The following is an 11,686-nucleotide window of genomic DNA, read 5'->3' as shown; positions in this document are numbered from 1 at the left end:
TCTCTTACTGCTGAAAACCTTCAACTGATTGGATGAGAAGTCTCTCATTGCTAAAGGCAATCTCCTCAGTTGACTTAGATGTAATCAGCCATAGATGCAATCAATTTACTGATGATTTAAGTCCACAAAATGTCCTATTAGGCCAGTGCTTGCTTGACCAAACAACTGGGAGCTATTACTTGGCCAAGTTGAAACATGAACCTAACCATCACAATATCCTTTTGCTATGTTAAGGGAAAACTTTTGGAAATAGGGGGTATGAAGGGAGAAAATACACTTTCTGCTGGGGAATAGTTTTTATTTTTTTGTGATAGTTTTTCATTTTTGTCATGATAAATGTTCAGTAAATAATTATTGAAAGTGGCTGAGTCATAGAACTAAGACAGGAATGTCTAATTTAGTGTATATACGGTAGATCTAAAACTTCCCCTGCACTTCTTCTAGATGGCTGCCACCCACAAGCCTGCCCCCAATTAGCGGACTTCTTGGTGGGGAGGAAGTAGCAATAGGCTCAGGAAACTTGCTGTCAACTTCCCTTCTTCCTTTAACCTCTCCCTCTTCCCTAGCTTCCAAATAATCTCAAATCTGGAAAAAGAGTAGTAGCATCTTTTCATGATAGAGATAACAAAAAAAAAAATGCTTAACTTTTAAGTATTTAAATGCTTCAATGAATAGTTCATTTGCTTTCATTTAAGGTTTTACATAAACTGTGGGTCAGGTAACAAGTTTTCAGATTGCAATGGTTCTCACTTTTGCGTTGCCCTTTATCATTCTGACGTGAAAATCATGTTGAAGGGGAAATTGTTTGTGACTATAATGAGTATAACTTGCATCCTAGGGACCTTGAAATGCAGTTTACTACACTAAATACAAAAGAAAAAACAGTCTAAACATAGATTTCTCCAGTCAAGCTCTTCCTGTGAAAACTTAAAACAAAAAAAAGAAACAACACAAAAACCTAGGGAATTGTCACACTTCCCATTGTTATTCACATGCTTGTTTGGGATCCGCTGACGGCAGCTGCCCCCAGGACTGACATTTATTCAGGGAAGGGAAGCAGGACAAGGGTTGTAAGGCTTTGGGTCTGAGAGGCACTCTCAAAGTCACTGTATCCCTTGGGCTTTCTTGAAAAGGTGATAATGGTTGTAGTGTTGGAGAGATGATTCCTGTAGTAAAAGAAATTCAATTAGAAAACAACATGTGTGAACACAACACAATACAGAATTAAAATACCACCTAATCTGATATATTACTTTAAATTCTGCTCCTTAAATGGATTGCTGTTCAATTCAACAAATATTTATCAAGAAATGACCATGTGCCAGGCACTGTACCAGGGGATATGGGTATTGAGGATCCAAAGATGAACAAGCCCCATCTTGTCCTTAAGGAGCTAATGTTCTAGAGGGGGAAAAATATAAAAATAACTACTGTACAATGTGTCTCAAAAGAGACTTCACTGACATTTGAATAGAAGCTTGAAGGATTATTAAATGGTTGCAAAACACTTCTTGGATCCCACTTAGTAAAGAGAAGAACAGGGGTGGGGAGGGAGGAAAGAGGGAGAATCTATTGGGAAATTATGGGGGTAGCTTTTGAATTGAAGTAAAAGCTGAACCACTGAGGGAATGGAAATTATGGATCAAGATGTTAGAGATTAGTTAAAATTTTCTCTTCAGAGCATTGTCTGTAAGGATGAATTGTCTCCAACATTATTGGGTTGGGGGACTCCTCTAAAGGTTTATATTTCAAGGTAAGAGGGTCTGACAGGTCTACCTTGGGCCATGTGCCCACTCCTTTGCAAAGCAACACCAGGGGAGTCATTCTTCAAAGGAAGATCGGGAGCTCTACTCTAAAGTTGAGGGCTCTGATGCTGGGTAGCTGAGCATAGAAACAGAGGCAGGAAAATACAGAGAATGTTTGAGAATAGCAAAGAATCTGGTTTGGCTGGGGTATAAGGTGAAGGAGGGGACTAAGTTGGGAGAGACAAAGAAGGAAAGGCAGGTTGGAAATGGGTGGTAGAAGGCCTTGGTTGCCAGGTTTGGAATTGGCGAGTCAATGGTTGGGATGGGAGGAGTGATGTAGATTTTTGAGTAGGGTATAATGTGGTTAGATCTGTTCTCTGGAAAAAGGAACGACTGAGGGCAGGAATGAGGAGGTTGGTTAGGTGAAAAGGGGAGAGAAAGGTTATAATGATATGATACTTGACTTACCATTAAACAGCAACAACAATAAACACACTCACACATTTTATTTTCACCCACTAATGAGGACAGAGCATGCATGAATTCCCCCTTTTATCAGACACAGCCACGGAGGCTTGAGGAGTTCTGGATTCCATGATGGTAAGGCCAGAGCCAGGGCTCACATCAGGTCATCTGCCTGGGGGCTCTTTTAATGTGAGATGTTTCTGCTGAGACAGCTGACCTCACATCACTAAGCTACAGCCTGTGACCCATTTCTCCACCAGGCTGTTGTGCCTTTCAATAAATTGTACAGTACATCTGAATCTTGGCTGTGCCTGACAAGCATGTGTGTCTTGAATGGAGTTTTTCTTTCTCCATCTTGAGAGGGAATTTTCCAAAGGGAGTTTGCAAATTATTCTGATGTACTAAGCATAAAGATGACGATAGCAGAGGATGAAACAAACAGTGCATTGTGTAAGAACATTGGGCTGTGGAGTCAGGTTGCTTGAATTAACACCTCTGCCCTGACTCTTACCAGCTGTGTAATCTTGGTCAAGCTACTTGCCTCAATAAGCCTCAGTTCCTTCACTTATAAAATGGAGATAATAGTAGATCTCCCCTATAGGGTTGTTGGGAAAACTAGATGAGATAATGTATGTAAAAACCTTAGAAGAGTACCTGGCATGCAGAAGTGCTTAATAAAGCTGTTATTATGGTTATTGTCATTATTCTTTAAAATGGCGGGAGAAGTGTTCCCAATAATTCCGACATTTGAGCTTCAGTGCCACCTAGTGGGCCATGACATTTCCGAGCGTGCCGTAGATACAAGTGCAACAATAAAGGGTCTGGTATTCAGCAGCAGAATGGATTGCTGCTAACTGATTTCAGAGATGAGTCTTGGCATTCTGGCCAGGACAGGGACATTGTAGGACCTCATCCTGGCCTGAGCTGCATAAAGAGGGTAACTTGTCTCTACAGACAGAAAAACAAAGTGAGAGCATGGGGCCTGGTGCCTTCTCCCCCTTGGGACTGGCCACACAGGAGAACTGGTTGTGTTCCCAATAGGTGTAGCAGCCTCTTGAAGAGATACAGACTACGACAGACATGCCAGTGTAGTGGTTAGGAATGTGATTGCGGCCGTCATGTGGTTTGTGGCTCACTCACTAGCTGAGGGACTCCAGCAAGTTACTTAATCTCTTTAGGCCTCTGGGGTGTGGAGGGTATTAGTACCTATCTCACAGGGTTTGCATGAGAATGCACAGGTATGCTCAATAGAGCCTGATGCATAGTAGGTGCTCAGTGAACATTAGCTATACCTAGTTTTCACTTCATTTTTCTTTTGCAGTAGATCCTTGTATTGAAGGGGACCATTCATTCATTCATTCAGTGAATATCTATTGAGTATGTCCTAGTACCAGAAACTGAGCTAGATGAAGCCATGCATAAAACAGACATGGCTTCTTATGGTTGGGGTGATGGGTATTCAACCAGTGATTACCAGGGGAGCTGTGTATCATTGAGCAAGTTGTAGACTGTGCAAAGGCATTTCTTCAAAGGAGCATCACTCACGTCATAGACATTGTAGATTTGTAGAAACTTATGTGATTTTAAAGCAGATGGAAGATAAGTTTTTCTTAAAAAAAGAAAACAGTATATTAAAATGATTTTCAGAAGATGAAAGTACCTTGAAAAAGGGGTACCCTTTTCTAATTTGCCTAAAAACAAACACTCTGTGGGCTGATGGTAGAGCTGTTGATTGCATTAAAGTATTTGAATTCATTCAATTTTATACCCCTGGTGATACGGTGACCACTTTCACATCATCAGGGAGCTAAGGAACATAGTATTTATGTTTGTTATCCATCTATGTAATCAATCTAATTGTCTACCTCTTCCAACTTTTCTCCACATTAGCCTTATGTTCCTGAATGTTTTCTTACTTCAGTGCACAAACTTCTTCCCTCAAGAATGCAGAAAGTTCCCAAAGAACTGCTTTCTTCAAAAAATCTCTCTGGTATATGTATTGGAGAAGGTGATAATTTTTATGAAGGATTTGGTGAAGAGTGTTGAGGAGAGGAGAAAGTAGCTTGTGTATGCTTAGGAAAAACATAGTCAATATGATGATACATTAAATAATATAATACACCGTAAAGCAACATAATGCTATATGCATGAACTAATCCATATTATAATGAATAGAAAATATGTATTATTTTCATAATATAAACAACAAAAAAGTCAAGTTCAACAAATTCTTCCAGGCTGGTGAGTCTGAACAGCAGAAAGAATCTTTAGGGATATATCCACACAGGGCAATAGGCCAAAATATAGTTGACGGAGTGGGGTAAGATTTTTCCATTCATCAAAATGGAGCCTGTGTTTAAAAAAGAGGGAGAGAGAGAGCAATAAACTTAAAGGCTGAAAAATGACTAACTGGCTTCAAATATCCCTGAAATGAACATTGCTTGGGATTTCCCCAACAATGAGAATGATGACGGGGATGGCATTGATTTTGTGCCAGGCACTGAGCTAGGAATAGGCTACCCAGAATGTCATTCAATCTTAGCCACATTTAGGTGGTAGATAAGAAAAGTTTTGTTGTTGAGGCAGCTACTGTTGCTGCTTTAGTAAAATTCAGCGAGTTTTCTAGGATCAGTTCACTTTTTCTTCTGGCCCAGCATTTCTGCATTGGTCCATTTTTTAAGCTTCCTTAATGGCAAATGCTGTCCTTGATCCCACTTGGCAGCCTATTTCATAAATTAGTTTTCCTTCACTTAGGTGTCTTCTGCAGACCCTGGAGAATAATTAAAAAGTTAATTTGGTATTAGTTAATATTAGTGTAGATTTTAGGGTCTGGGTCTTTTACCAAAATCCCACTTATTTTATATTTCCTTTCCAGCTTGCATTGTTGAGTGGTTCTGCAGAAAAAATTTGTTAACACACTGCTGGCAGGCAAAGAACAGAATATTTCATACAGTTTTTTTTTTTTTTTAATAGGCTTAAAATGTGCTTTTACCTCTTAAAAATAGGATCTTGTTTCCTTTTCCTTTTGTTCCATAGGATTGGTTTATTGCTACTGTTCAAGTTTTGCTGAAAGTTTGCAATTACTGAACACATTTTTAGTGGGTCTTAGACTGAGATGGCATACTTTTAGAATTTCTTTTTAGGTAGCTAAGTCAGGGAATAAATATCCACAAGATTGGAATGAAATGTTTGTGTTGACCCTTAGCTTATGCTCTCAAATATTTAACAATTGTCTAAAATCTCACTTCTCTTTATATCTAAACCAGCATCTTCATTGCATGAGGTGCCATGATTTATTTATCTGTCTTAAATCTGTAACTCTTATACTTTGATTCTGTAATATATCATCTCTAACTCTTTGTTCTGTGACGCTTAGAGCGTTAAAGGACTATAGTTGACTCTATTTTTTTTTTTTTTTCGGTGAGCGTTCCTACTTCTGATGGCTTGCACAGGAAGCTTAAGGCTTAATCAGACTGTAAAACCCCAAGCAGAAAGGAGATCGTAATTTCGGCTACAGACTAAGCAGATAACAGACAGCTATTCACTAGTCAGAAAGATAAGGGAATCAGTTTGATTCCTCATTAAAAGCTTCATGGTTTAAACCTTAAAAAAAAAAAGCCCTTGTTCTTTGCTTATTAAGTTACATAAACAGGGTGAAGTACCAGGGGAGAATGGAAACTCTTGGTGTGACCTATAATTAGAAAATTTCCACACAGAGAATAAAAACAGAGACCATATGCCACTTCCTGACCCCACTCACCCATAGAAGTGAAGCCATTGGTGGGAGACAGATAAGAAAACACCAAGGAAAGGAGACACCAGCCAGGTGGCTTGTTTGCTCTAATGGCCACTCAGCCTGGGATCGGTGGATTGAACGTGCCCCTATAGATTAAATTGCCTCCAAGTCACCTAAGAAAGAATGACATCACTTCCATGAAGTGTGATTAAAACAAAACGAGGGTATTCCATGTTGTCCCTGAAAAGCACCTTCCATGCTGTGAGTGCTAAAGAAATAACACGAGAGAGCTGACTGCTGTATTAGGGGAAAAAAAGTTGGTGTCAGGCAAGTTCCTTTGCCTCTGAGCCTCAGTTGGCTCGGAGGTAGGAAGAGTGTGCTGAAATCTGCCCACCTTCTAGAGTCGTTATAAAGATCTGTGGGACGATGCATGTGAGAGCAGTTAGAAAGCTGCAAAGGCCTTTAGAAATGCCGGCTGTTGTTATGTTATATATTTTAAGTATGCCTTTGTGTAGAATATTATAAAAATTTTTATCAGGAATCTATAGTAGGTTTTTTTTTTGATAGACTCTGTTTTTTCTCAGGGTTGGGTAATTCCTGTGTGAGCGTATAGTCAGTGGTAGCAGGAGTTTTGTATGGGTAGCTACCCCCTCTGCCGTGGCTCATAGACATTCTGTACACTGATTAGGAACAATCTTGAAACTCCCCCAGTTTCCCAATGCCAAATGCTATGCTAGAGAAAAACAGGCTGCAGCATGTGTGATTCCGAGTGTAACGCAGAGTCAGAATCCCTCTTGTCCTCTCGTTAGTTATATGACTGGGAAAATAAGCTCACTTTTCTGAGTCTCTGTTTCTCCTTATGTAAAATGGAGAAAAGAACATTGGCCCTGGTGCTTTGTTGGTAGGTTCTGTGACTCAACAGAATGGTGAACTGTCTGATGACAAGGATTATCTCCCAAGAACATAACACGATGTCTGGCGCATAGTAGGTGGTCAATTAATGTTAATTAAATGAAAATATGTTTTTTAAAAAAAAAACTAGGATTGTGACTGGCACAAAATATGGTGCTGGTTTGAATTTTGGTTTCATTTCCATAAAATCTTTTTTATTTTCCTTTAAAAAGATGTCACTAATGAACTGAATGACTTTAAACAAATCCCTTAAACTATCTGGAACTTGTTCTTCATCTGAGAAGAAGTTAGATTAGTTGATGTCTCACAACTACTCCATCTAATGAAGACTGGTTGTTTTCAAAAATCAAATCTACCTTCAAAGGAAGCCAGTAATGAATATGCTGTAGCCTTGAAGCTCAGCTTAAAAGCCTCTAATGAATACACTGTAGCCTTGAAGCTTGACTTAAAAGCAGTTGGTGAAAAAAAAAAAAGCCTTAATATTTTATTTTAGCTGACTTCAACTTTTGCATGAAAACTCTGGATAGCCCTGGTTTATGTCTGGTTTCTCAGTATCATATCCTGTTGGTGTACCTTCCACTCTCAAAAAAGTGGCGAGGGTTAGAAGATAAATTCTAGAGTGACCCAATGATGAATGATCGGGAAACTGGCTTCCTGGCAAATATGCAGCCCTGGGCCTCCAGCAGAAAGTAAGGCTCAGCCTCCGTGCTCTGTGCCTCTGAGCAGCTGTCCTGGGGCTCGCTGTTGGGTTCTGGGGATCCAGAGAAGCTCAAGTGCACTGCAGGGATCTAGAACCATGGCATCCGAAGAATAACTTTAGGAATGTGGATGTTTTGCCTGGAGCAAGCTCAGTAGGGACATGATCGCTTAATAGTTTGAGAACTATTATGATCCCAGAATGACACCAGAAGGCTAAACAAAGGCCAGTGAGAGGCCCACAGATAGGGAATGCGTTAGATTCATCATGGCGCATCCACACAGCTATATAAATTCAAGTGTCAGGATATGGTACTGTCCTCCATACAATGTTAAATTTTTAAAAAGCTGGTGACAGAGGAATATAGAGAGTCTGATCCCATTTACGTTAAAGATACATACATACATATAGAACTTTGCATGTAAATAGAAAATGTCTGTGTAAAATGGAAACAGCTACCTATAAGAGGGCTAATCTCTGGGGAATAGAATTTGGTGGAGGGTAGTGGGAAAACTTTAGCCTTTTACTTTTTACACTTTTATAATACTTTACATTAAAAACTGCTGTGCTCTTTAAATTATCATGAAAACCTTTTCTTTTAAAGAACAAATGGGGAAAAGTTAAAACTCAACAAATTCATATTATTGTAAGGAAGAGAATTAGAATGTCAGAACTCAAAAGAAAAAAGTCAGTTGCATTTGAAAGCAGTGAGTTCCTCTTCTCCTGAGATTTCCAAGTGGAGTTTGGAGAATGTTTGTCACTGCTGTCAGAGGATTCAAACATTTGATGGAGTATTGGATTAGTGATCTTTAAGGTTTTTCTCATCCTTGTGATTCTACCACATTTTGAGATTTTGTAAGAGAAAAACATTCTTTGATAGCTATACTTAAAATTATTTTAAAACATAATCCTGGGCCTAATGGTAGGAATTAGGCTATTGCTATTATCACTAACCTCTATTTTAAGCTCTCCTCTATTTAATGTTGTCATGGTTATTAATATTATTATTATGCGATATTTCCTGAGTGGCTACTGTGTTACAGACATTGTACTTTACTATATAATTTCATTTCGTTTTTACAATATTACATGATCATCATTATTATTTCCATTTTATAGATGAGGAGACTGAGCCAAAGAGCGGTAAAGCAATTTACCACAGGCCACAGAGCTAGTAGTGTGGTGAGATTTTGGATTCCAACTTGGTAACACCCAATTGACCCCTGCCTGATTATATTTAAAAATGTGACCTCAGGAACTCCCCTCTAAAGATACTTTCTAATTAGTCTAAGCTAATGATTATAACATTTTTAAAAATTAATTCTCTCCTCCTCTCCCATTGTAAGTGGTGTGATGATTTGAAAACTGTTCATGTGCTTTTCTAGTCTGTCTTTCTGAGGAAATGACCTTTGACCTGGTGGGCCCAGGGCATCCATCTGCCTGAGTGGCTGCGATAGGAAAACGAGGGGAAGGAGATTAGAAATTTACATATTGAATATAAAGACAAAGGTGCAAGTAATAATCACTCCTGACATTGAAAATAAAACTGCTTTCAGCTGGAAGACAATGGACTTGCAAGCCAAGCTATTGTTTTGAGGAGAGATTTTCTAAATTCCTTAATTTCCCCCCTCAAATACATAAAGGGAAAGGCCTGGGGGAGGGGAGCTTGCTTTCTGAGAAAACCAGGTTACCAGGCTTGGGGCTCTGCACTATAACAGGGTGGAGTAAGAAAATATTCCAGCCCTTTCCAGCCCCAAGGAGCTACAGGAAGAAGAAAAGCAGTCAGGAGAGAGAAAGGGAGATGGGGAAGAGGTGTGGTGTGGTGTGGTGTGGTGTGGTGTGGTGTGGTGTGTGTGTGTGTGTGTGTGTGTGTGTGTGTGTGTGTGTGTGTGTTAAAACCAGCTAGAGAAGTTTCAGAGAGTTTGAGGATTGGCAACTTGCCCTTACTTTTTGGGTACAGCCTGGGAGAATTGTAGTCTCTCCAGAGAGGACCCCAATACACCAGAATTTGGAAAAACTTGGTAACCTGTAGGCTAAAGATCAGAGGGAGGCTTCTGGGTGGAATGGAGCTCCCAGTTTCCTGAGGTGCTGAGGCTGGAATGACAGGCAGTCTGGAGATTCCCATGGGCCAGGACTCTAGCATAAGTCACAGAAGGTGGTCAGGTGAGCAAAGCTGGCCTGCATGTGACATGGCACCATGTTAGGGGGACAAGCAGAGATGGGCCCTCTGTAAGATCCCTGAAATCAAGAAGTTGAGGGAGGGATGTTTGCATGAGTACCCAAAGACCATTGAAGGACCCCAAGATCGAAGCAGCTTGGGTTCACTAAAGACCAGCATGAGGCCACAGGGTTCCTGCACCCCCAAGCCATGCGGAGGGAGGCCACACTCCTTTCTCCACACATCAGATCCCATCCAGACCTCCGGCAGCCAGGAAGGGAGCTGGATAGCTAAGAAATCTGAGATTGTGCATTCTTTACAGTGGCATTGTCCAACAGAACATTCTATGGTGATAGAGACGTTCTCAATATCCAGTACAGTTGGCAGGAGCCATACTAGGCTATTGAACACTTGAAATGTGACAAGTTAACACTGAGGAATTGAATTTCAAATAGTAATTAATTAAAATGTAATTTAAATAACTACAAGAGGCTAGTGGCTACTATACTGGCCATCACATACTCTCGAGGGACTGTTTAATTTACTGGATTGAACTATGTTTTGAAGCAGATAGGATGAAAAGTTAACATATTTCCCTCTAACAAGTGGGGATTGTAAAGAAGAATGAGTTAGTTACAAATCGAATAAGGAAACTACCTCTTTTCTGCATATCCAATTGTTATGAGATAAATTTCTGATCCTCTCTATTATTGCAAATGAATATGTGCTCATTGTTTAAAATCTGCAAAACACAGAAGAGCTCAAAGGAAAATTAACAAGCATCTATAGTTCTACCATTTCCTTTTTATTTTAATGAATATCATTCTAGTCATGTGTGTGTGAGTATATATGTGTGTGAATGATTATTTTTAAAACCAGAAACACAAATAATCCCCAAATAAAAACACTGGGGCAGTCTTTCGTGTTTCCTGGTTATGAATGATGCTTGGACAAATGTCCTGGTACCTAGATCTTTATGCACAGCCATGACTTTTCTGGACTACTGCTATCCCCAATCTCATTGCCACCTGACTCCTGTGAACTCTGGCATATTCAATGGCTCCTTCCCTTCAACCAGTCAATTTGCCCTGCTTCCCACCCCCACCCCCTGTCACTCCCAAGAATTACCTTACCCCACAGTGAAGTAATTAGTGGAAGATAATCCACCTCACTTAAGTCCTTCTGAGTATTTTTCAGGCCTGAGCCGAATGGGAGAAGGTAGGCCCTCTCTCCTGGTTGGGCGTGAGCTTCTCCGTTTGTCTCTACTTAAGACTAAAGAGGCCATAGGGTTGTTTCCTGTTTCTGGAAGCCTCAGCTTTCTTCTCTTGTCCCTCCTGTTCCCTTCTTCCTGTCTTGGCCTCCGTGGGCTCACCACAATTTCCTTTTCTGGGTCCTGCCATGGAAGCTTCTAGAAGAGTTGAGAGGATACCCACCAGGTACAGCCATTTTGTATTCCATTTAATTAGCTATACATTAGTCTCCAAACCCCAATTCCCAATTGACTAATTCCCACAGTTTAGGAGTATCTCCCCAGCTTGACTCCATTCTCTCGGTGGCAAATCATTGTTTTCAGGTCACTCCTCCCTGAGACAGATGCCTTAAATTACTAAACAATGACAAGAGTAAAAGGAATAGGAAAGAGTCATTCATCACCAATAATTGTTTTCACATTGTATGAATCATCAGTCCCTGTTTGTATGTCACAGTGAATAAGAAGTTACTGTAAAGATGGCTGTACAAATTATTTATTCCATTTATTTAAAAAAAAGCAATATTTGCAGGAGGTATGACATTGAAAAAGCACAAAAAGAGCAAAAAGCAATTCTCCTTCTTATCCCTGACCCCAGAGAGGTAACTACTGTGTCAGTTTCTCATGGAGATGGTCTCTACCTACAATATCCAACAAGGTAGCCACTAGCCGCATTTGCCAATGTGTGTCTAATCACACTGAACACTTGAAATGTGGTTAGTCC

The sequence above is a fragment of the Choloepus didactylus genome, chromosome 3 (assembly GCF_015220235.1).
Source record: "Choloepus didactylus isolate mChoDid1 chromosome 3, mChoDid1.pri, whole genome shotgun sequence".
Lineage (NCBI taxonomy): Eukaryota > Metazoa > Chordata > Mammalia > Pilosa > Megalonychidae > Choloepus > Choloepus didactylus.
Note: the sequence above shows the minus strand (reverse complement) of the source record.